Here is a 27,380-nt window from a genome sequence, read left to right on the forward strand (position 1 = left end):
ATAGTCAAGTAGATATAGCCCCTCCGTGTGTTTTATTCTTGGTTTACTATATAGTCATCTTTAGATTTTTAAACTACCGTTCTTTGTTACTGTTTTCCAGTGCAAATACGCCTACACCAGGCACTTGGGGAATGTTACAGATGATCAAGTTGATACACTTTAAACAAGGAGGTCCTTGCTATGGAACCCCTGATATATTAGAGTTGTTTCTTTATGGCCGAAAATGTTTCGTCAGTTAGAAAGAAAAAAGAAGCTTTTCAAGAGTGCATGCAAACTAGCCTTGAAGACTGCCTTTGCATGCACTCTATGAAAAGGCATCTGAGTTTCTGGTCACTTGGTTCTGGTTAAAGTTTTTCTTGGACTTTTTCTAAGGCGGCTTCTTATATCAAGACCTGAAAGTTCATAGTAGGTGTTAACTTGAACTATTACGTACTGAACCAGGTCAAGGTAGACACCACACCCGAGATTTAGTACTACTACTACTACTACTACTACTACTACTACTACTACTACTACTACTACTACTACTACTACTACTACTATTATTATTATTATTATTTTTATTATTATTATTATTATTATTATTATTATTATTATTATTATTATTATTATTATTATTGTTGTTGTTGTTGTTGTTGTTGTTGTTGTTGTTGTTGTTGTTGTTGTATTTTTGCAGTTTTTGTAACGTCTCTATTATGTCTTTAATTTTGTTTTGGCCATGAGCTGAAATAAAGTAAATTAATATTTACTATTGAATGCACGTGTTTACTGATTGAAGCTCTGGAAATCAGTGGTAAGCTGACTGCACTACTGAGCGCACGAATTCCTTTTTTATTTGTAATTTTCAATGCTATATCATTTCCAGAACTTCTTAATGGCTGCAGATAATGGTGTTTTTATATCCTTGGCGTTGTGTGAGGCGGCTGAGGCCTAAAATGTCTGTCTTAATAGTCTCTCACCCTCAGGCTACGAATGGATTTGGTAGACGTTGTCCGAATGTCGTCTACCTAGATACTTGAGAAGTTTATAAGAAATTGGTCGTTGCAGACATCACTGTCTCAATACTTACCCCGTACATCTATGGTTTTATTCAGTCATTGTTTATTGATATGAAATTTGCATTTTTAGAAGTTACTCTCCTAGTTTTGGTTCAACTAGTAAAAGAGATATTGAGGATTTTAATATGGAAGGCCTTTAGTTTTACTTTACAATTTCATGGCCTTTCCATAAGTAGAAGAGATTCCTTTTAGTGAAATCAAGCGTTTAATGGTTGGATTTATGGTGCAATTTTTCCAGCATTTACGTGTTATCGTATAAGCGGTTGGTGGAGTGATCTCAGTAAAATGACTCTCTCTCTCTCTCTCTCTCTCTCTCTCTCTCTCTCTCTCTCTCTCTCTCTCTCTCTCTCTCCACTTTGGATTAAATTTTATTTCCCTAGTCCAATGTCTGTTTATCCCGCCCATGATAAAAAATGAATGAAATCAGAAATATTACAGAACATCTAGTTGCCAGAGTGTTAATTATCCCGTCGTAATGGCTGTTAAGAATGTAATAATACACCTCAGGGTACCGTGCTTTCCGTCAGCCAATCGGGGGACTTCATCCCCGTCTTCGTCAGAACAGAATGACTCGGACGCTTGTGATTGGTTTAAAAATAACGGAGAGCAGTTACTGGAAAACTCAAAACTGACTCCGAGGATCAGTATATTGAACGTCAGTTTGGTCTACGTGGTGTTAACTGATACAGGTAGTGTAGACGTGCGTGGGAATCTGCATGATTGTGACCTAAAGTGTCTGAACCGAAATGTGGTCGGTGATTGTAAAATACAATTTTTTTTTTCTTTTTTTAACTGACAAAACTTTCACGTTGCATGCAATGGCTTTTACGGAAGAATCTGTCCTGTTTAGCTTATAGGACCGGGGATTAAGGTTTTCTTCACCCAGCAGGTAAGGAAACTACGAGTGCTTTATGTAACCATTCATGTAAATTGCCGGCTGTTTTTAAGTGTTCAGGCAAGAGTGAAGGAAATACAGTAGTGGGTTTGAGTTGGTCCCTACTGCCGGTCCATTTAATCCATGACATTTATTTGCTTATGGGTTTGAGTGGAACTCTGCCACGTGGTGACATTGTAATTTTTTAAAAGTTCATTAGTTTATATTTGAAATATCCTCCTGAATAGTCGACGTGCCATTCATTCGAGGTTTTCCAAATTAACTCCGTTAATATTCATGCTACTCAACATATGTAATTTTAGGTGGTGTTCCTTCGCCATCGATCACATTTGTGTAATATTTCGAAGTCGTCTTAGTAGGTCCTAATATTTTGTGGCTTGTAATCAATCTTGTTCCGTGCAATCTTGCGAACGCTTAGTTTTTCTCAAGGTCAGTAGATTTTGCTGGAAGGTCCACTCAATTTCAGAATTTACTTTGCTTTTAGCATCACCGCTCTTCATGGTTAATTGCGCAGATAAAACAAAATGTTTGCCTTTCATATTTGTCGGGTTATGTGACATAACAAACTGTAGTACTTGTGTTTTTTAAACACGCACGTGAAAAATGTCAAAGTTCTCTGTATTCCTACGGAAAAGGCAACTGTAATCCTACAGAAGTGCTTTATAAATTTAACTATACGGAAGAGGGTGTATCTAGTGCAGTAAAGGTGGAATGATTTAACATTAAATTGATAAGGTTGACAGAGTACGGATTCTCTTGAAAATTTTGTCAAATTTCCTTAACGCGATCACGCAATCAGACTTTTTGTGCAAGTTCATTGTGGGTGAGCATGGATTGGTATTAAGAATGACGTATTCTGGAACTGAGGGTCCATAATAAATTGCCAGAACGCCATTTGTTTTAAGTTTAGGAATTATGGAAGATTTCGGAATTGGGCGTTCCGTGAAAAATCCGGCTTTAGTTTCCAGCCATGGTGACTTTGATTCAGCTGTGTCCTCCTTGCTCCTGTATTTTGATTGCATTGCTATACTCCAAGCCGAATTTAGCACCCCTCGCAGGTCTTTTTTTCTGGTAGTGTTTGACCTAATGTGCAGTGTTGCAAGTATAAATGTCCCTTAAATTTTAAGGACTGAGATGTCGTTAGATTTTGAGTGAACAATATAGAAAGGGTGTAGAGGCATAATTTAAAACTGATTTTTGAAATTTAATCTCGTTGGTTTTTACGTTCATCTCTGCTGGGGATGTAAACCACGGTGCCCTGCAGAGCTGTGATGTAAAAGCAAACGTAGAAGACAAATTTTTCATATCTATAATTTTCTCATTCTTCCCTGTACTGCATTATAACACCCTTTTATAAATTCAGTCCAGAATATTTAATAAACGATATTTCCTGTGGTACCCGTGTAGAATTACCAAGGTAAGAGCATGATGGGCCAACTAGATTTTCTCGGGAGTCGGCGTTTGCTTCGCTGAATCAGTGGCCCTTACTGAAGAGCCACCACTCTATTGGCAAAATCTTATTTTCATACGATCACATTTTTTCTACCTTATTTCGATGGCCATATATTTCAAACTAGTAATATTGGAAACCCCTAAGTATTGTTTGGCTCTTACTAAAGTGCGTTGGCAACACTGGAAAATTGGCCAATTTTACTTTTAATACCAGCCTGTCTCGCATGAATGCTGTGTTTAGTACCAGCCCCTTGGCCATGAACGTCAAAACCTAGACAGATATCTCTGTAGCATTGTATTTGTCACTGAGAGTGTCCAAATATAGCCTGGATGCTCAGATGCATAATGCCAGAGGCAGAAACTTTGTGTAATTTGGGGTAGGAATGCGATGGTGTGAATAGAGCTTGTCTTATTAAAAGACCGTTAATGCCATGTTAGAAACTACAATGTACTATGTACATTTCTAAGGTTGCATTAGTGGTTAGTGAAATGGAATTGCACCTAAGTATCTATAATAGTTCATGAGTCAGTTACTGCAATGGATGGAATTAGAAGGGGATAGGGAGGGAGGGCTTCAGTAAACTACCCTCACTGACCCTTTTGATCAAACAGGTGATAGGTCACATGAAAGTAACTAGGTTAAAATGTAGTGTTTTCATGAGCGCACAATCCTTTAGCTAGCCACTGCTTTCACATAAAGTACCTGGAGCCTGAAGGTACCATTTTTGTGTACCTTTTGTGAAGAGCTGTTTGATGGGTGGGTGTCAGAATTTTACACAAATGAATTCAGAGTACAAAATATTTCAACACCCAAAGCAGGATGTTGTATGCATAAAATGGATCTGCGCAGAGGAAGATAAAGGAAAACGGAAGGATCCACAAGACTTGTTCCATTGTAATGGATCTGCAACAAACTCCTCCCAGAAGCTTAACATTGTGTGTAGCATATATTTACGATTTTTACGTTATTAATACACAAAACTTCTGGGTGGACATGGCTCTGAAAAATGTGCAAGTTGTCATATAAATTGGATGACATTCAATTAAGGCAAGAAGTTTTAGAACGGTTTTTTGGGGGGAACAATTGTGTAGGCCAAAATAAATCTTGTCCTGCTTGCCTATTGGGAAATATATGCAAAAAATTCTTTTTTAGTGGTTATTTAAATATGCTATGTGTTAAGGAATTTTAGCCCACTGATGAGTTTTACATTGTCCACATAGATCATAATGAGACGTCCCTTAATTAATCATAGCTGCAAAGAATATTTAGCATAATCACACAGAGTTTAAACTTTTAATATGTCATATCCAGCGTTTTACTTCAGTTCAGGAAATTAGTATTATAGCTATAATTCGTGGACAATATCCTTATTCAAAGCTTTGAAACTTCTAAAATTCATGCCATGTTCAGTGTCTTATTCGTCTCATACCATTGATCAATTTGGCAAGTTTTAAAGTAAGTTTTTGCTTTACATGATTACTTGTAGCTAAATAACCCCCTATTTGTCTTTGATCTGCGTTCCCCTTTTGCCAAGTATAATGCATCTTCAGATGATGCATTAGCGGGGCAAGATTAATAGTGTTGCACCATGTGACAGGATTATCCCTGTATTGAGTTGCACTGGCTGCCTATCAAAGCTGGAATGTTTATGTAATTAAGCTATAAATACTGTTCCTCAAATATTTGAAAAGCAATGCATTTAATGCAACCAACGGATAAAGTAAAAAAAAATCCATAGAACGGCTTGAATTTTATTATAACCAGGATGGAAGACGAATGTTGGTTTTAGAGCCCTTAATTTTTCCCTTCTAAGACTGCACAGTAAGTTCCAACTTGAGATCAGGATGACTGATTACAGTTTCAAGAAAATATTTCCCCTAATAACATGACAGTGTGGATTTGTCAATTAATATGCATTCTTGTTTATATGACGAGTGAGTGTGCGGGTCTCGGAGCCTCTTCAGCTGAACTGGACCTTCGAAAAAAACTAAACTTAGAAAATTATATTTTTCATAATGCGAAAGCCTCCTTTTAGCACTATTGCTTTCTTATATTGTTGAATGTTTCTAGGAGAACGAATGTGTTAATTCTTTAGTGTTCTTAAGGAATTCCAATAACCACAGAATATGGCGACCTGTGCAACGAAATTCCATCTTTGCTGTTAGCGTAAGCTCGTCCGTTGCTTCAAAATTACCTAGAAGGAAATGAGGTAACTTTTAAAACGTTCAGCAGTTATTTTTAATGTGTAAAGAATTAAGGTGAAGATAGAAAGCTCACGATAAGTCTGTTGCAAAGAATTACTGAGCCTAATTTTGTAAAGAAAACCTAAAATGTACTCGCTGTTAGGTATTGAAATAATTTGAAAAGTTGCAGTAAAATTTTTATTGAAAATTATTTGATTTCGTGAACATGATGGCTCAGTTATGAAAGGTTTTGTTAGGTACACGTTAGCTTAGGTGCCAAGAATGCCTGCTTAGCAATATTCATCAAAAAACGTGTATCTAAATGCATTTGGGGAGTAGTCTGACAGTCGAGAAAATAGCCGACGAAAATGGTAGTTTTTAACATTAAATTAAATGTTAATTGCTAAGTTTTCGAAGATAATCCTTGTAACTATATATAACGCATGCACCAGTGTTATTCTGAAATTTTAACCGAATTTTGATCTTTTGCAGGTGTATCCTGAACTTGGCAATATTTTATGGCCATGCGTCGTTTGAGAAAAATGATTTCGGAACAGTGGAGGCACAGTAACTGGAAGGTAAGATAAGAGCAAGATAAAACTTACTGTACTTTTAGTTTTAAATTTGATGAACATCGGGTAGTTCCGTTGGTTTTACGTTACTGGCATTGTAATTTAGTTTGGGAATGAAATCAGGTTAGGCAAATTTTTTTTTTCAAATTACTTCTTTTTTTTTTTTTTTTTTTTTTTTTTACTTTGTTGGGGGTGTGGGAATTATAATTTTTTTTCAACTAATAATGTGGAGGACCACCGTAGGAATCAATAGATTTTGTCTAGTTGAAACCCAAAAGTGAATGGATTACACTAGCATGAATAGTTACAAGCAAAAAAGGAAGTTTGGGGAAAACATTTCAAACTGGCCAGGAGGTTCCTGGACCCAACCTGTCGTTAACTTTATAAGGTTCGAATTAATGAGGTATGGATGTTAGTGATTAAAGGAGGCTCAATTTTTCCCGTTCCTGGACATAGGGTCTTTAGAGATTTTAACTTATTGCAGTTTTGACATAGGTGTAAATTTCTAAGTATTTCACTTACACAAAGTGGTTTTGCCGCATGAGTCAATTATGAATCGCAAATTTGTCATGTCCACGACATGAGAAAGATAAACTGGAGAATAAGAGAATTCGAAGTAGGTAAAGTGATCATAAATTCCGAGATCAAAAGTGGAGAAGCATCTTCAAAGTTCTGACATAACTGCACTTGGGTAGCCAACGATTAGTGAGGAAAGTATCTTGCGTATCAGAAACTTTATCCCTTGTTTTCTATAAAGAAAAAATGGTTATTTGATGGTGCTGTTTGTGTTGCTGAAAATTTCATAGTATTACAAAACATTTCCGTAATAGTGAATGAGTGAGCAAGCATGCAGATAAGTCAAAATTATAGCTAGGTTAGCTGCTATATCGATAAGTCTATTGATGAGTTTAGTCGAGTCATTTTTTTTTTTTAAGAATCCATACACATTCTGAGTAGGAAATTTTAATTAGGGCAAATCACAGGTCGCGTACAATATTCTTATAACAATTACTATGTATCTTAAGGAAGACACTTGTTTTTGTCTGGTGATTTATGATTATCTTTTACAGGTGAAGCTTGAACGCACTGAACTCTGAACTGCTACTTAGTTTCTGTCAAGGAGAAAGTGATCATAGAAACACGACTTACTAGATGCTAATTCGGGTTAATCTCTGAAGGTAAGAATATAGAGTAAATAGGAATTTAACCATTTAAAATGAAATGGAAGTTGTGTGTAGTTTAAAGTAACAATGCTTTCTTTTTAATAGTTTAGAAACAGATTTTCAGTTATGAGTAGAGTAACATTCTAATTGTGTTGTATTAATCCATGACATTAAAAAAAGCTGAAAATCTTTCATTTTGTAATGAGATGGACTTAAGAGTTATGGCGCAAATCTAGTACTGTTCTTGTAAGAAACAAAATTGTGGAAGATTTGTAGAGGATTTCTCAGGATCTGTCAATAAAAAATACTTTAATATAAATTTTTATTCAGTTGTAGTAATTCCCAATGCCACAGCAGTACATAGACATTGTTTTAGATTCTTAAAATGTCAACTGGGTTAAGGTAATAGCTTCATCGCCAGGTGGTGGTGACACCATAGGTCTAACAGCAAGAGAAGGCTGACACCATTTTCTTGTTTTGCCATTTTAACAGCATATCAGACCCTAGACTTGTCTCCACAAACTGAGTAAAAAGTTAAAAATATTGTTAATACAGTGCTTTTAATGTGCTCCTTGGCATGCAATTAGGGTGTCATTTGAGAATTTGTAAAATGCATGGGAATTAAAAGGTGACTTAAAATTTTCAAGTGGGCATTTAATCAAGCTAGTTGGTTAAAATAAGTTAACCAAGGAGATGAGTGTTAGTGGATGGTAACTGTGATTGCTTAGTAGTTGTTTTATGTAGGATTTAGATAATCAGTGGTGTAAGATGGTATTTGGTTAGTAAGTGCGTTAAGGTAGACTTCAAAAGTTAGTGGGTTAAGGTACTTAGGTCAATCAGTACATTTAAAGAATTTAGACTATAGGCTCAAGGTTAAGGTAATTTTCTGATCTAACGAGACTTGAAATGAGTCACTGAAATAGTGTCTTTTTCTCTTCAAAATTTTAATGTGCAAATGAATCTTTCCTGCCACAGTAGGTGTCCCTTATGAGAAATAAATACTAGCTAATTAACATTCAAGAGACATTAAGACGTTAAATTAGAAAAATGTCCAGTTGGCCATTTTACTGTGTACACAAGTGGATCTTTTGATTTACTTTAGTTTGCACGCTGACGATTCTGCATTGATGGATTTCTTGAATTACCATTTCCAAGGGTTTGTAATTTTGATTCCAAGGGTTTGTAATGGAAGTTGAACTGAATAGATGGTCTGAACTTACTTTTGTATATCACATTTCCCGCATTGTTCTTAATCACGAAACTCAAGGACAAGACTCGTTATATAGTAAATGTAATGGCTGGATTAATGTGAAGTGTCTTAACCACTGGAAACTGCAGATCGTGCATGTTCTTCATTGGCCTACGGAAACTCCTTAAACGAAAGTTTAGTAGAGTTTGTCATGTGTATCTCAATGAATGGGGAATTCTAGTATATAGGTAATTCACTAGGTAGAAGGCCTTAGTTGAAGCTTCGTATGTGTCAAATGGTTTATAAAAATAAAACTGGTTATTCAGTTGATTTATATAAAATGCTTATTCAGCTGATAAAAGTAATGCTGGTGAATTTGAGGCAGAATATGATTTATAAAGGATTAGAGCAGGATAGACTTGACAGATTAAGGTAGAATTATAAAGTGCTAAATTAAGCAATACTTGGCTTGTCAGTGGATTGAGATAGGATATGGGTTGTAAATAGATTGACTGGGAGTTTGGCTTGTCAATGGAATATAATAGAATTTGACTTGAAGCATAATGAGGTAGTTTGGAGTAAGATACGATTGGTTTGTTGATCGATGCAATGAGGTTGGTTTTGGTTTCAGAGACAATTTGGTTTGCAATGGAGTGAAGCATGAGTTAGGTTAACAGCATGAGGTTGGATTTTGATTGTCATGGACTGAGTTAGAATCTGGGCTGTCAAAGGAATGAGTTAGAATTTGGTTTGCCAATGGACTGAGCAATGACTTGACTTGTCAACGGATCGAGCTAGTAATTTGGTTTTACATTAATTCAGTGAGGCTTTGGGTTGCCAGTAGATTGACATAATTGTCTTATAAATGGATTGGGAATGGATTTTAGATGTCAGGGATTGAGCTAGGATTTGATTTGTCTGTGAAATGAGGTGGGATTATTTTTGGTGAAATGAGGTGGGATTATTTTTGGTGAAATGAGGTGGGATTATTTTTGGTGAAATGAGGTTGAAATTATTTTTTTGGAATGAGGTGGGAATTTTTTGTGATATGAGGCAGGATTTTTTTTGTGGTGAAATGAAGGATTTTTTTTTTTTTGGTGAAATGCAGGTAGGATTTTTTTTAGTGAAATTTTTAGAAATGAAAGTAGAATTTTTTTAGTGAAATGAGGTATAGTTTTTTTTTAGTGAAATGAGGTGGAATTTTTTTAGTGAAATGATGAATTTTTCATTAAGTGAAATGAGGTTTTTTATTAGTGAAATGAAGCAGGATTTTTATTTTTGAAATGAAATTTTTTTGTGAAGTGAGGAGAATTTCAGTGAAAATAAGGAAGAATTTTTATTAGTGAAATGAATGAAGGTATTTTTTTAGTGAAAATGATCCTTCAGCTGATTTATTAGTGAAAAATGAAGTAGGTATTTTTATGAAAATAATGAAGCTAAAGCTGAAAATAATGTAGAATTTTTTTTTTCAGTGAAATGTGGTATAATTTTTAGTGAAATAATGAAGTAGGATTTTGATTCAGTGAAAATAATGTGTAGGTATTTTTTCCAGTGAAAATAAGGAAGTATTTTTTTCAGTGAAAATAATGAAGTAGGTATTTTTTCAGTGAAAATAATGAAGTAGGTATTTTTTCAGTGAAAATAATGAAGTAGGTATTTTTTCAGTGAAAATAATGAAGTAGGTATTTTTTCAGTGAAAATAATGAAGTAGGTATTTTTTTCAGTGAAAATAATGAAGTAGGTATTTTTCAGTGAAAATAATGAAGTAGGTATTTTTTTCAGTGAAAATAGAAGGTATTTTTTTCAGTGAAAATAAACGAAGTAGGTTTTTTTCAGTGAAAATAACGAGTCCCTTTCAGTGAAATAAACAAACTGCGTTTTTCAGTGAAAATAAACAAAATGGTATTTTTTCAGTGAAAATAAACGAAGTAGGTTTTTTCAGTGAAAATAAACGAAGTAGGTATTTTTCAGTGAAAATAAACGAAGTAGGTATTTTTTCAGTGAAAATAAACGAAGTAGGTATTTTTTCAGTGAAAATAATGAAGTAGGTATTTTTCAGTGAAAATAATGAAGTAGGTATTTTTCAGTGAAAATAATGAAGTAGGTATTTTTCAGTGAAAATAATAAAGTAGGTGTTTTTCAGTGAAAATAATGAAGTAGGTATTTTTCAGTGAAAATAATGAAGTAGGTATTTTTTTTCAGTGAAAATAATGTAGTAGGTATTTTTTCAGTGAAAATAATGTAGTGGGTATTTTTTTCAGTGAAAATAACGAAGTAGGTATTTTTCAGTGAAAATAACGAAGTAGGTATTTTTCAGTGAAAATAACGAAGTAGGTATTTTTCAGTGAAAATAACGAAGTATTTTTCAGTGAAAATAACGAAGTATGTATTTTTTCAGTGAAAATAACGAAGTATGTATTTTTTCAGTGAAAATAACGAAGTATGTATTTTTTCAGTGAAAATAACGAAGTATGTATTTTTTCAGTGAAAATAACAAAGTAGGTATTTTTTCAGTGAAAATAACGAAGTAGGTATTTTTTCAGTGAAAATAACGAAGTAGGTATTTTTTCAGTGAAAATAATAGAAGTAGGTATTTTTCAGTGAAAATAATGAAGTAGGTATTTTTTCAGTAAAAATAATAAAGTTGGTGTTTTTCAGTGAAAATAATGAAGTTTTCTAATTTTCAGTGAAAATAATGAAGTAGGTATTTTTTTTCAGTGAAAATAATGTAGTAGGTATTTTTCAGTGAAAAATAATGTAGTTTTTCTGGTATTTTTTTAAGTGAAAATAATGAAGTAGGTATTTTTTCAGTGAAAATAATGAAGTAGGTATTTTTTCAGTGAAAATAACGAAGTATTTTTTCAGTGAAAATAATGAAGTAGGTATTTTTTCAGTGAAAATAATGAAGTAGGTATTTTTTTCAGTGAAAATAATGAAGTATGTATTTTTCAGTGAAAATAATGAAGTAGTATTTTTCAGTATTTTTTCAGTGAAAATAATCATTTAAGAAGTATGAAAATAATTTTTTATTTTTTCAGTGAAAATAATGAAGTATGTATTTTTTCAGTGAAAATAATGAAGTAGGTATTTTTCAGTAAAAATAATGAAAAAGGTTTTTTCAGTGAAAATAATGAAGTATGTATTTTTCAGTGAAAATAATTGAGTAGGTATTTTTTCAGTAAAAAATAATGAAAGGTATTTTTTCAAAAATAATTAGGCTATTTTTCAGTGAAAATAATGAAGAAGTAGGTATTTTTTAAGTGAAAATAACGAAGTAGGTATTTTTTCAGTGAAAATAATGAAGTAGGTATTTTTTTCCGTGAAAATAATGAAGTAGGTATTTTTTCTTGAAGATGGTAATTTTTGAAATTGGTAAATTTTTGGTGAAATTAAGAAACAAAATTTTTTCCGTGAAATGAAGACCGTATTTTTTCGGTGAAATGAAGACGGTATTTTTCTTTACTGAAATGTTGTAGTAAGGGTATTTTTTTCCGTGAAATGAAGTAGGATTTTTTCCGTGAATTTTTTTTAATAAAATGAAATGAAGTAGGTATTTTTTTCCGTGAAATGAAATTGGTATTTTTTTTCGTGAAATGAAGTAGGTATTTTTATCCGTGAAATGTTTTTTTATTTTCCGTGAAATGAAGCGGGTACTTTTTCCTTGAAATTAAGGAGGATTTCTTTTTCCGTGAAATTAAGGAGGATTTTTGTTTGTCAGTGAAATTAAGGAGGATTTTTTTTCAGTGAAATTAAGGAGGATTTCTTTTGTCAGTGAAATTAAGGAGGATTTCTTTTGTCAGTGAAATTAGGGAGGATTTCTTTTGTCAGTGAAATTAAGGAGGATTTCTTTTGTCAGTGAAATTAAGGAGGATTTCTTTTGTCAGTGAAATTAAGGAGGATTTCTTTTGTCCGTGAAATTAGGGAGGATTTCTTTTGTCAGTGAAATTAACTGTGTATTTCTTTTGTCAGTGAAATTAGGGAGGATTTCTTTTGTCAGTGAAATTAGGGAGGATTTCTTTTGTCAGTGAAATTAGGGAGGATTTCTTTTGTCAGTGAAATTAGGGAGGATTTCTTTTGTCAGTGAAATTAGGGAGGATTTCTTTTGTCAGTGAAATTGAGGAGGAATTCTTTGTCAGTGAAATTAAGGAGGACTTCTTTGCCAGTGAAATTAAGGAGGATTTCTTTTGTCAGTGAAATTAAGGAATTTCTTTTGTCAGTGAAATTAAGGAAGATTTCTTTTGTCAGTGAATTTAAGGAAGATTTCTTTTGTCAGTGAATTTAATTAAGGAAGATTTCTTTTGTCAGTGAATTTAAGGAAGATTTCTTTTGTCAGTGAATTTAAGGAAGATTTCTTTTGTCAGTGAAATTAAGGATTTCTTTTGTCAGTGAAGTGGTGGAATTCTCTTGTCAATGAAATGAGGTAGGGCCTGGTTTGATGGAATTTGAGTGGGAGGATTTGGTTTTTCAATGGACTGAAGGAAGATCTGGTTTGTCAGTGGACTTCAGGATGATGTGGTTTGTCAACAATTATGGGGTATTTGGACAGAGGTGGTTTAGTTGGTCAATGGATTAAGGTAGGACCTTATGCCTTTTAATATTGATGTGTGGAAAAGCTGTGCAGCATCTAGATGTAGGCTAAGTATTAATCATCGACTGTTACTGTAGCATTATTTCTTTGGGAATTGAGTTTTACAGAATAAAATTGATTTAGCTATTTCATTTAGATTAGAATTGTATATGCATGCACATGGTCTAATAATTTTAGTTGGCATACTAATTTATGACTTGAAAGGATTTCTTACAATTTGACTACAAGTTCTTAGACGTTGCCTAAACAATGTGTGAGAATTAGATTAGTGGGTTAGGGTGAATAGGTTATAGTGGGTTAGGGTGACTAGGTTGTCCGGTCTATTTTAAAACTGAGGTTAGTCTGTGTTAATGTGTGAAAAGCTTTACATTTAAGATGATCGTATTTTGGCGGATAATGGGACAAGCCAGTTATTAGGTTAATTGTATGAAAGCTTATAAATTGATTTTCATGAAAAAATGAACCTTTCAGTGGGCCATGATAGGTTAGCATTGGATCAAGGTCAGACCAGTTGGTCAATGAAGTAAGTATAATTAGATATATTAATGAAGGGCAGTATAGTCTAGTAAATAATTTGAAAGTATCTGTCTATAGAACAAGAGAGGATAGGTTAGTAGGAGGATCATAAGTAGTTGGTAAATTTATTTCAGTAAAAAAAAAAAAAAAAAATTCTAAGTTCACCTGAAAGGTTTAAGTCAGAATTTTTTATTTGATAAGATTTGAATCAACCTATTTTCTTTAAGGTGGCCATGATGTGGTGGTAACGGTGTCGAATGCTCACTAAAGTTTCATGGTAAAATTACCCTTGTCTCTATAAGACATCAGTTAATGAAGTACTTAGTAAGAGGTGTAAATATGAAATTATTTTTTTTCCACAGGAATGAAGTAATAGCTGCAATGAAAATGATTTACAGCCTTATGGTTTCGCCATGGAAATCTTCTGCATATATATGCTGAACAACCATGCCCTAACCATTATTAGTTCATCATAATGGTTGACTCGAAATCTGCTGCAGATCTCAAACACCTTGCAACACTAAGAAGAATTCCCATAAAGAAAAATTTGTGCTTTAGATCTACAGTCAAGCCCTAAATAGCCCTACACGGTACTAGCAATCTGTTATCAGAATTAAGAAATTGATATTACGTAGATTTTGTATGTTAAATCTTTACCACAGCAAGATTTCCACTCCAAGTAGGTAGTACTCAGACATTTGCCATGTTCGCTTTCCAATAAGTAAGTTTAATGCCGATAAAATTGTGTAATTAGTGCTTCATAATACTAAAACTGACCCTTAGTGTCAAAACTGGTCATCAGAAAGATTTTTTAGGGCATTAGTTATTCCAGTCAGTCTTGTTACTGTTTGTCATTAACTGGACTTCAGTCATATTAGCTACGTTCTAAGTGCCAAATGAAGGTGGAAAGGTGACTTAGGTTTCCATTTGAAGTTTGGGAATAAGGAAGTAACCAGATTCCGTTTAATACTCTCCTGTTAGGGCACTCAATTTATCGTAAGGCTTCAAGATTTGTCAATATGTGCCATCGTTTTCGCTGGCTTTAAATCTATGGACTAATTTTTGGGGTCTGTAAGTCTTAAGCCAATGAGTGTGATTTAAAATCACTAGAATTATTTTTGCATTTAAGATGACAACTGTCAGTTTAGTATTTTCGTTAGTCATGCCAGGAAATCCTGTTTTTGCCCAATTGACCGAATTTGTTGCATAATTATATTTAAATTTTGTCTATATAAAGATTGTAATTAACAAAAAGCGTATATTGTAATTGTGGAAATACGATATATAATTACAAAATAATGAAAATACGACATAATAGAATGACTTAGATCAAGTTAGGACACTAAACTTGACACTTGATAGGCTTGAGAAATACATGTCAGAAAAATCTCGCTAAAATCTTTGACACTCAGCAATTTAAACAAGTTTAGGTTCAATTCCTGCAGAAAACTGATTCCAAAGAAAAACATTTCTGGGAAATTTTGTACATCGGTCTGTTAACCACTACGTGTGACTGACATACTTTATCACCAAATTAATTCAGTGTTTTGTTGTTTTTTTTGAAAGTTAAATTGATGCAAAAATTGTGCCATTTAAAATTCGTTGCTATACCATTGCATCTTTTACCCTTGGTACATTTGCCATCTAAATCGGAATTCTTAGTCTGTAGCTTCAAAACATTCGGTTAATATAAGTACTTTATCGTAAATCTTCATTCCTTCCAAAAATTGCGATTAATCCTTAAGCAGTATTATCTACTGGCGAGATATGAAATGCTTCCCGTTCACTGTTTAGTAGTTGTTTGATCGTTTTTGCGGTTATCTTTTCATATTTTCGTAATTTGCGCACAAAGATTGACTGAGCACAAAGAAATCCGGTAAATTCAAAGTTCCTTTAGTGACAACTTTCAATTAACCCAATTTTCTAAGTCAATGCTGTCCTATACTTTGTCATAAAATGTCATTGAGATGAAATGTCAAGAGATTTGCTCACTAGGTGAGACGAGTTTCAAAGCAAGAAAACCTGTTATCACCTGATGAGATACTGAAGGCGTTTCCGTTTATCGAGTATTCAAGCTTTTATTCATTGTATTAGGTACTTGATAAACTCGTGACTAATATATCCACTGTAAAAAGATTTTTAAGCTTTCAATAAAATCCCTGCTGTGTTTTGGCTATTCTTTTTCCATGGAGGTTTGATTTTTCTTGTGAAGTACATCTAGAATGGTATAAAGACTTACTGTAAAGTTGGTCATAGTTTTAAAAGCTTGAAGTTGCTCAAATATGCAGTCACACGTAGAACATGCCGAAGCTGCCTTTAAAGTGCTGTTACATTACTTGTAATTTGAGTGAAAGGAACTCTTGTAATGATTATAGCCATAGAACGACAAAACTTGTGGGGAGCGTGAGTATTTTTTTACTTTGTCCTTCATATTCCTATTTTGTGTAATCTAAGAATATTCGTATAGAGTAACTCTCGCCTTTAAGCGGTATTTTGTACATTGCTTATGTTACGGAGGGTAAGAAATGAAAAGCTTAATTTAAGGAAGAGTTCAAGCGATATTCTTTGATAAAATACCTACAGAAGGAATAGCTTTTAGAGAAAAGGCTGGTGGTAGGAAATTTTATAGGTAAGGCGTAGCTCAATGGAATGAGTTAAAGGCAGACTCGAAGCTAAACTTAGCTTTTTCATGGCAAGGCTTAGTTTGGACAAAGAATTAGTTCTTGGAATCATAAGGAAGTGTTTGAAGATAATAAAACTGGAAAGGAAGGAACAGTTCTCAGAACTGCTTAATGGGTGTTTGGAACGGGATAGGTTAGAGGAATTATGTCAAGGTAATTCTTTCCAAGGAAATATGTTCGGGGGACTATAACTTTTCGAATTATGTCCTACTAAAGGAGTAATTGAGAAGGAAAGAGGATTAACTTTGAGATGCTGAAGGCAAAAAAAAAAAAAAAAAAAGGGAATGGAGGATTTGAAAGGTTTCCATGAAAGTAGTCGTATATATTGCTAAGAGCAATCCTTGGAGAAGGGACAAATATTTTAGGAGTGCTTGGAAATACTCAGATAGGAATGTACTTTCCAAAGTTGCTCTTTGGACTTCTCCATTAATTAGGCTTATTGTCATGTTTCTTCAGTTACAAAGATTCATTATACTGGGGACAAAGCCTCAGCTCAGTGTGGAGGGTTTCTTTCTAGACTGTATACAAGAAATTTCATGAGGGTACCAAAAAAAAAAAAAAAAAAAAAACGGGGGCAGAGTAGAGCGTTTAAAACAGCTTTCATTTTCATGAGTTTTGTCATTCTAAGGCCATAATTTAAGAATATGAAATGCAACTGGGCAGTTACATATGCAAACAAAATGTATGGTTTAAGATTCCACAAAAGCTCTTGAAAGATGACCCGGTCACTTACACAATTGCCTCGGTAGTTTTACTGTTCTTTTTTGTTCGTTGTTACATACTACTGGACTGTTAGTTATCTATCATTCAGGAACATGTTCTGGCCATATTTTCGAAATTTCAACAATTTAATGTATGCTTTAAGCCGTGATCTCTGGAGATAAAAAACATCCATGAGCGTAAAATTTCGATTTGCAAAGAATTCAACTGTGTAGTAGATATCAGGAAATCAAGAATTCAGGTTTCTACTCTTGACAGTTTTACTTCCATAATTACAGTATTCAGCCTCATACAAGAAGATCCATTAATTAATCCTTTTTAATACCTAAATAAAATATATTGCTTATGATGAAAACACACACACAAGAGTATAACCACTAGTTTAGGACCATATTTTGTCTTCACGGCACATATCATATATATATAAAGTACCTTTTAATAGTTTTAAGATACAAGATCTTGTACTGTGTAAGTCACGTGGGGAAATTTAAACTAACGTACGCCAGTTATGGGAGTTAAACGGTCATACAGTAGTAAAACACCCTTGAAATCTTGATTTACCTACATATATATATATATTGGCTTTTGGAAATCTCTAATAGTTTTTGGTAGTTCTTGTCAAACTTTTTAAGTTTTTATTTTATTTTTTCCTTTTAAGTAATGATGATGATGTTACCAGCAGATTTCATATGTAAAAATCTTCGCAACTACTGTCCTTGTAAAAAATAAAAAAATCAGGGTAAATAAGAAAATAAAGAAATTGAAATATGTAGTTTTTTTAATTAACCCACAGTAATAAAATTAAGAAATCAGCATATATAATTATATATAACAATGAGTAACTCACACCCAAACAGCCAGAGGTCATATGACCGAGTATTCTCCCCAAACGCCCCCTCCCTCTTCTAGCACCAGCAACATGCCTGTGTCCTCCCCCCGAGAAAAGGGCCAAAGAGCTCAAGAAATAGATCTGACTATCTCTGAAAACCACGCGTTCACTGTTTGTTTTCCATATAAACAGCTCGTTCTCCCTCATCCTAATTGTTTTTGGGAAAACAGTACCAACTGTTTAGGAATGTGTTAACCGAGTCAAAATGACTGTTCTGTTGCCCTAGTTTAGTAAATCCACCATGTTGGAAAAAACTTTGTCCACATTTCAGATCCAGTCATCTTTAAAGATTTTATACCCTGACTACACGAGTAAATCAGTAATTGTTGTGCCATTTTCCTTGTGTTTAAATTGCTCAAAAGCCGCTACTTCTAATTTTAAATCTGTGATATAAACTTTTCGGTACAAAAGATACCGATTCTTGGAGGTCTCAAGCCGCAGACTTTTGCATAAGACTTCCTCTAAACGCTAAGAAATCTGGCTGAAGGAAAACCACATAATTCGTTAAATCTTTTATTGTAGAAGTCTGAATGTCATATACATGAAACAGGTTTCGGTATAGATTTGATTATTATTCACTTGAAATATGAATCCACAGAAGTCAATGAAAATAAAAATGATCATCAAATTCTCAAATCCCATTTTCTGAAAATTCCAAACGCACCAACTCCAGAAAGCTTCAAATATGGCGTAATGAATGGGCTCAAGGTAACGTTTTTAGTGCTTTTCTGAATATATGAAATGTGTTTGAAGTTCAGCGTATGAGGTCACGTGTCGTGACTGAGAGTAAATCTGCAGTGCTCTAAAAAAAAAAAAAAAAAAAAAAAAAGGAAAAGGAAAGCCCGCCAAGGCCCTCCCCTGTCCCACCTGGTAACAGAAGATTACGGAAATGAAGTTCTGACTAAGCAACGTTACCAGGTCCTTGAATGCTTTCTTTGTCCTTTTCTTTTAAATACTTTATTATAAATTTAACAATCAATAATGTAATGATTGTGAAATTAAACACCAAGGACATTATGATTTTTTTTTTCATGATAATGCTACAAGCCTTTTTTTCCTGACTTCAACAAGATTACCGAGACATATTTATTTTTAAGAGACGTGAAAAATGATCCAAATATAGTTCAAAGTAGTTAACCCGCAAAAATAAAAAGGGGAGGGGGATGGGGGAGTCATTATGAGTCCCATAAGCAATTCCAGCACGATGCATTACCCATGACACCTGAAGCTCGCCCAAAAGCAGACAAGGCCACAAATAACCAAGATGCCTCTCGACCTCGCCCCATTCCATGTGCATGATTGAGTCAGGTAAAAGAGAAGAGACGTGCAGGGTTACTGCCCTGTCTACCCTCAGCTTCTTCTCCCAGCAAGAGAGCCAGATCGGACCGAAGTACGCATTCACCCTTACACGTGGACCACCAACCCACTTTAGCCTTTCTGTGTAATAAATTCTCAAATACGAACCTCTATGAAAAATAAGCTTTATCAGAAATAACCTCTAGAAAAGTAACGGAGGCGAACCTTACGCGAAAACTGAATAAAGCAAAGCAGTACTCCTTTCCATGCAACGATTTTTTATAACCCACCAACGACTTTGAAAATGAAAGCCTCAGGTAAACGGACCTCTTTGTGTACCTGGCTACTTAATTGATCTATAGCACTTACAAAACAAAAGGCTTATACTAACCAAACATCTCTAAAGCATGAAGAAAAAATGGTAGAATCTCTCTCTAATGTTTCATTATTATAACAGACAGACGTACCAAGAAAAGTTGTGCCCACCGCAATGCTATCAGGGTTTACAGTACTATATCTTTATCTTCTATTGTTAACCTACCATGACGATTGCACGGTAACTGGTTTTAGGCAAATGTAAATTTCAGCTACCTACAAGTTGACACCTAACAAAATTATTGACTACCCAGGGAAAATGTAGATCCCATCCTCTGAATTTCATGCAAGCCTCCCTAAACACAGCGGTACAACTCTATATTGCAGATGCAAAGAGAGAGAGAGAGAGAGAGAGAGAGAGAGAGAGAGAGAGAGAGAGAGAGAATTATCTTAATTTTCAAAGGGCCGGAACAAAAGAGTTTGTTGTTCGAGATCATGTTTCGTCAATGTATTGCAGCTCACTAGAAATTTAGCAGACAGGATAAACTAAAAATATTTACAGAATTTCTTTCCACGATATTTCAGATATTGATGAATATTGTTGAATGTAAGTTGGACTTCCTAATCACGTTTGATGTTATTCTATGCGTTCATTGACCGAGTCGAGTGGGTTATTCATCAAATACTCATGGGTCAGACGACTATGACTGATGGGAAGACGGGATGATATAACTTCAATGTGGCATTCTTTGTAGGTACGGATATGATAATCAATATTCCACAAATCATGCCTTAAAGCGCAAAGAGCTAATGGTTGAACTATGGAATAAAGGTTGAAGAGATGTTGGAACCAAGATTGAATAAGGAAAACGTATGAAGTAATGTAAAAGGCTGAAAACCTTAATTGTCCATTTTTTTCACTACTTCACATGAACATCGAGTTTCTTGTCCAAGTTTGGTTGGGCTAATGAGCTACAATGTTAATTTTAAATTGATATTGTTTTGACTGGAGCCGAGCTATTATTATAAGGGCAAACTCCAATTGTTCACTTGTGAATCATTTATTGTGATATAGATCGTCAGTTTCAGAATCAACTACTCTATTTTTTTATTTTTTTTATTTTTCATGTTCCTGGAGCACCGTGCAATTGTTTTCCAAGTACAGATTACTACATATAGCAAATGCATCCTGAACTCTGCTATATTATAATGAGGTATGTTTCGTGGTCCCATTTACAACAATAATTTCCGCAATTTTTTCCAAACTTCATTGATATGTGCTGTGCTGTTACAGCAATACACTTTCTATGTTCTTACTACTTTCCTTCCGATATTTTGCCAATCACAGATCGTCTACTTTTTTGACGAGTCAGTTCTGGTATTCTTCATAACACCACGAAACCTTCTTTTATTGTTTCTGGACGAGAATTTTAGGATTCCCTCTCTGTAGCTACAGTAATTAGTATTGTTTCAACTTTTTTCAGACGATGGAATTCATCTAGCATGGGTGTATTTTTTTCCAGTTTGTTAATCATAAGTGGAATTACGTTACCGGCTTGGTAAGTATCATCGTAAAATAGTTACCTAGTACCAATAATCTACAAACCACTCAAAATTTCTAGATACGTGCTATGTCAACGATGACAGTATTTTAGGTAATGTAGAAATGTGTTGATAATGACACCAACAAAATAACAGTCTATTACTCTGCTTTCAAACCAAGAAGCGTGTGTTCAGTTAAGGTACTAACACAAATGGTTATGTTAATACTGTAAATATTTTATAAATTAATGCACTGTCAAGTAAGGCGGGTTATTTACGTAACAAACGGTCAAGACTGTCATTGCCTGACACATGTAACTTCATTATTTTCATCAGCTTATTTCACTGGTAATTAATAAGGTTCAACATTCCTCCTTGCGGGCTGGAGACAAACATAAGGGATTATTGTCAAATGAGTAATAGGATTAGGGTAATATGACATTTCACTATATTTTTCATTATAGAAATCTCTTGTTCAGCATTTGATATTTTTTACTCAGGTTCACTTCTAATAACCACTGTTAATCTTTTCTTTTGTGCATTACTCAAAACATTTACTTCTACAGTATTTCCTTTAGTTTTGATTCGAGCTGTAATGAAACAGTCTAACCAGACCTGAGTTTACAAATTTGACAAAATGAAAATTATGAAGATTGGCAACATGTTCAAAACTTGGCTTCAGGCTTTGTTTGAATTTACGTGCTGCTCTAGGAGCAAGAGCCCGTGCTGGCACAAGGCCAGCTAAATCTGAAACAACAACATTTGTTTGAAGCTTGGACATTCAAATATGCATAACTGTTAGTGTAGACTCCATTACTGTGCTCCTTCTGGTCCTGATCCTTTAATTGGGTCACAGTTCTTTGTGTTGATGGGTCACTGATACATGCTACTTCAAGGTCCCCTTTAGGTTCCTTGATGATCTATTTTAACCTCTGTCAATAATTATAGTCTTGTATCCTATATATAAAAGTGAATGTTTGTATGTATGTTGGTGCGCTATAAAAATCCGAAACGCTTGACCGATCTAGACAAAATTTGGCTTGTGGCAATCATTTGACCCAGCTTAGATAACAGGGTAGCTTTCAAACCCATACCCCCGCCCCCTTTCCCTTCCCACCATCTGCCTTCTCTTTGCAACTTATGTGGTGAATAAACTCTATGGATTTATCATACATCATTCCATGTACTCGAGACAATGCAAATATATTATTAATAATGCTTTTCAGTCACCACAGTAATGCCTGGATAAAAGGGGCAGACACCACTGTAATATCTTGATAAAAGGGAGAGTCACCACAGGAATGCCTGGATAAAAGGGACAGACACCACTGTAATATCTTGATAAAAAGGACAGTCACCACAGTAATGCCTGGATAAAAGGGACAGACACCACTGTAATATCTGGATAAAAGGGACAGTCAACGCAGTAATGACTGGATAAAAGGGACAGACACCACTGTAATATCTTGATAAAAGTGACAGTCACCACAGTACTGCCGGAATAAGAGGGACAGACACCACTGTAATATCTTGATAAAAAGGACAGTCACCACAGGAATGCCTGGATAAAGGGGGCAGACACCACTGTAATGTCTGGATAAAAGGGACAGTCACCACAGTAATGCCTGGATAAAAGGGACAGACAGCACAGTAATACCTGATTAAAGGTGACAGACAGTACGCTAATACCTGGATAAAAGGGACATTCACCACAGTAATACCTGGATAAAAGGGACAGACACCACTGTAATATCTTGATAAAAGGGTCAGCCACCACAGTAATGCCTGGATAAAAGGGACAGATACCACTATCATATCTGGATAAAAGGGACAGTCAACACAGTAATGCCTGGATAAAAGGGACAGATACCACTGCAATATCTGGATAAAAGGGCCAGTCACCACAGTAATACCTGGATAAAATGGATAGACAACACAGTAATACCTGATTAAAGGTGACACACAGTACAGTAATACCTGGATAAAGGGGACAGTCACCACAGTAATACCTGGATAAAGGGGACAGTCACCACAGTAATACCTGGATAAAAGGGACAGGAAGCACAGGAATATCTGGATAAAAGGGACAATTACCACAGTGATAACTGGATAAAAGGGACAGTCACCACAGTAATACCTGGATAAAAGGGACAGGAAGCACTGGAATATCTGGGTAAAAGGGACAGTCACCACAGTAATAACTGGATAAAGGGACAGTCACCACAGTAATACCTGGATAAAATGGACAGACAGCACAATAATATCTGGATAAAAGGAACAGTCACCACAGTAATACCTGGATAAAAGGGGCAGACAGCACAATAATACCTGGACAAAAGGGATAGACAGCAAAGTAATACCTGGATAAAAGCAGCCTCCACTGTAACACCTGGATAAAAGAGGACAGACAACACAGTAATACCTGGATAAAAGGGACAGTCACCACTGTAATACCTGGATAAAAGGGTCAGTCACCACAATAATACCTGGATAAAAGAGACAGCCGCCACAGTAACACCTGGATAAAAAGGACAGACAGCACAGTAATACCTGGATAAAAGGGACAGTCACCTCAGTAATACCTGGATAAAAGAGACAGCCACCACAGTAACACCTGGATAAAAAGGGCAGCCACAACAGTAATACCTGGATAAAAGGGACAGTCAACACAGAAATAACTGGATAAAAGAGAGAGACAGCACAGTAATAGCTGGTTAAAGGTGTCAGACAGCATGGTAATACCTGGGTATAAGGGACAGTCACCACAGCAATGCCTAGATAAAAGGGACAGCCAGAAGATAGTTTAGTCATAACTGGATAAAAGGGAGTGTCACCACAGAAATACCTTGATAAAAGGGACAGTCACCACAGTAATACCTTGATAAAATGGACAGTCACCACAGTAATAATTAGATTAAAGGGACAGACAGTGCAGTAAATCCTAGTTAAAGGGGACAGAGAGCATAGTATATCTGGTTAAAGGGGACAGACAACAAAGTAATACCTAGATAAAAGGGACAGTCACCACAGTAATACCTGGATAAAAGGGACAGTCAACACAGTAATACCTGGGTAAGAGGGACAGACAGAACAGCAATAACTGATAAAGAGTGACAGTTACCACAGTAATTTCTGGATAAATGGACAGCCATAACAGTAATACCCAGATAAAAGGGATAGACAACACAGTAATACTTGGATAAAAGGGACAGACAGCACAGTAATACATGGATAAAAGGGACAGACAACACAGTAATACCTGGATAAAAGGGACAGACAGCATAATAATACCTGGATAAAAGCGATAGAAAGCTCAGTAATACCTGGATAAAAGGGACAAACAGCTCAGTAATACCTGGATAAAAGGGACAGTCACCACAGTAATGCCTGGATAAAAAGGCAGACAGAACAGTAATGCCTGATCAAAATGGACAGATACTACAGTAATTTCTGGATAAAATGGGCAGTTATAACAGTAATACCTGGATAAAAGGGACTGTTACCACAGTAATGCCTGTCAGTTCATCCACGTCTGTTCGAAGGGTGAACGTTCACATGAAAAGTGGAACTGTCAGTCGAACCGTCAGCATAAACCACTCACCCTTTCCCCACCCCCTTTCCTATTCCCTCCCCTCCCCCTTTCCTTTTCCCCTCCCCTACATGTAGATTGCAGTTCGGGGCTTTCCCGGGGAGCGCAGGTGGGTCCGCTAGTATATCTAATGTAAACAATCTACTGACTGTGGATTGTGGTTGTGACCATAGTTGATGCATTCGGGTGTCATGATAACCGGATGTGGAGAATGCTCATGATGGATAACTATTACTTACTTTGGATTACATGGTAACTATTTTCACCCGGATTTTTTTTTTTTTTTTTTTTGGTTTTTTTTTGAGGGAGACTTTGTTCACTTCACTTTTTTTGTCATATTTAACGATTTTATTTCGTATATTTTGTATGACACTTTCAACCATACAGTGCTTAAGACAATGAAAAGAGGGAGTTGGAGTGGTAGGACATCAAGACTGAAGAAAGGAAGCTGAAAGGAGGTAAAATAAGCAACTTAAAAGCAGGTGCAGCTAGGGGCCGAAGGGATTCCACAGACAACCATCAGTGAATCCAAGTGCACCTAGTGAGGTGCACTGACGGCACTGAAATAATATGCCAATCTAGGTTTTCAATTTGCTTTCAATGGAAACTTATCATTATGCACATAGTCAGAAAAAAGACAAGTACAATACCAGCTTTTGCAACAAAGGAGAGAGAGAGAGAGAGAGAGAGAGAGAGAGAGAGAGAGAGAGAGAGAGAGAGAGAGAGAGAGAGAGAGAGAGAGAGGAGAGGTCTCAAAATAATTGAATAAAAAACTTAAGATGGCAACTACCTTTACCTATTTCTAATAAGCATCTATAATAATTTTTTTTTTTTTTGCCAGGAAATGATGGATGATCAAACCAATGGCACCCTTCGCTGCAGAGTCAGATAACGGACTTTAGTCTGAATGCTCTGTATTTACTTTTAAGATTAAATAATGAAATAAGCAACCAGGCACGACCTTCCCTAGCTGGATAAGATACGAAGGAAATTAGCAACCATGTACCAGGACAACTTCTCAGCTTATAAAACAAAGGAGCCTCGCAGATTAAACACTTCTTTGTTCAGGACAACTTTGCACCCTTACAATACACACGCGCGCGCGCGCTCATATTTAGACAGCTTCCCTACCAATGGTATGTTATTTGAAAACTTATTACACAGTTTGTCTAAAGATGACTATGGCAGTTCTTTATCCCTCCTTTATGTCAAGTACACAAATGGTAGAAGTCAGAGACATAATAGGTATTTATGACCCCAGCTGGACCCCTTTTCAGAGAGCCTAGGTATCTCGAGTGTAATGAAAAGGACTAAGAGGCAAGGTTTCATAATGACTCTCATCAAATTGCTTATGACACTATGAGTTAACACAAAATACATTACCATTTAACTTCGCTTACATTTGCATTGTCATTTATCTTTACCATAAAAGCTTCACTAACTGTTTAGCATTAGGCTTTAATTAATTCCCCAAAAACCTTAAAAAAAAAAAAAAACATTCTTGGCGTGTTTCACTCACACTCGTTTTACATTATTCAAAATGAACACTACATACATTACACTGAACATGACATTTCATGATTTATGCCAATGAAATTGTAACACATATTCACACTAAAATTATATCAAAACCTGTTCACTGACATTACAGACTTCTACAACTCAAGATGCCCTTTAAGTTTTAAAGAATTAAACTAGTAATTCATACTGAATTCACATATTAACATAAATGATTTGAGGCACTTAAGCAACTTAAACAAGGTATGACAACAATTACTGATCATGACTTGTGGTCAAGATAAAACCTATTCTGACAAGAATGCTGGGAAAGAAAATGGGCAGAGCTACAACTTGTTTACCAGAGACACTATTAACATTTTGACAAGCACATTATATTTGAGTTCAATTAGGTTACTGCCCTCATTTTACCAGCAAAAGAGAGAACGAGGTCTGTTCAAGGGAAATTTACAAACAGCCTAAATATACAGTGGTTTCTCTAGTTAACAGACAGATTTATTTCATGTGCCCCTTGACCCTTTTACGATGAGGCATACAATGGCAAATGCTGATGCTACAAGAGAGAGGGGGCAGGGGGAAATTTCAGTCATATGAATGCTGACTAGTAGTGTGTTTTAATCCTTTTAAACATTTCCAGTTTGGGAGAGGGTAGGATCAAGGGAAAGGAATGGGAGATCTGAATTGGAAGTAAGCATCACATGGGGAAAGAGAACTTCTGTAATAAACAACTTAAAATTGAAGAGAAATCTCTCATTAGTTTTAACAATATTTATTCTTCAAAGTATGTACATGTACTCCTACAGAGAGAGAGAGAGAGAGAGAGAGAGAGAGAGAGAGAGAGAGAGAGAGAGAGAGAGAGAGAGGTTGTAAAGGAATTGAAAATATTTAAAAAAGCAAAAAAGCTTTCCAGAAATTAAAAAAAAAAAGTAGCGGAGCTTTCCTACAAGGAGCCAGCCATTAGAATTCAATCGGTTTAAGTTATAAACACTTCATAATGACAAAATCAAATACTGTATCTTTTCACTGCTGGACCTATTCGTGTATACGGTGTATTAACTTCCAACATTTATATCTCCTCTTCCCTAGCTGAAACTGATACACGCTTTATATGGAGGGTTCCTCATTTATTACACAATTTTTGCTCAAGTCTACCCCTTACTGCATAAATGTTCACAGAGCATTTACACAATCTTAAGATAGTATCTCTCACCTA

At 35.1% G+C, this 27,380-nt stretch overlaps 1 long non-coding RNA gene across 1 annotated transcript; it reads left to right on the top strand.

Moving 5' to 3' along the window:
• Positions 1-1,713: 1,713 nt before the first annotated feature.
• On the top strand, positions 1,714-15,784 carry LOC136837227 (uncharacterized). Its single transcript, XR_010852637.1, has 4 exons — positions 1,714-1,947; positions 6,082-6,167; positions 7,232-7,339; positions 13,980-15,784. It is a non-coding gene; the product is annotated as an uncharacterized lncRNA (long non-coding RNA).
• The last annotated feature ends 11,596 nt before the right edge of the window (positions 15,785-27,380 follow it).

Source organism: Macrobrachium rosenbergii, chromosome 58 (assembly GCF_040412425.1).
Source record: "Macrobrachium rosenbergii isolate ZJJX-2024 chromosome 58, ASM4041242v1, whole genome shotgun sequence".
NCBI lineage: Eukaryota > Metazoa > Arthropoda > Malacostraca > Decapoda > Palaemonidae > Macrobrachium > Macrobrachium rosenbergii.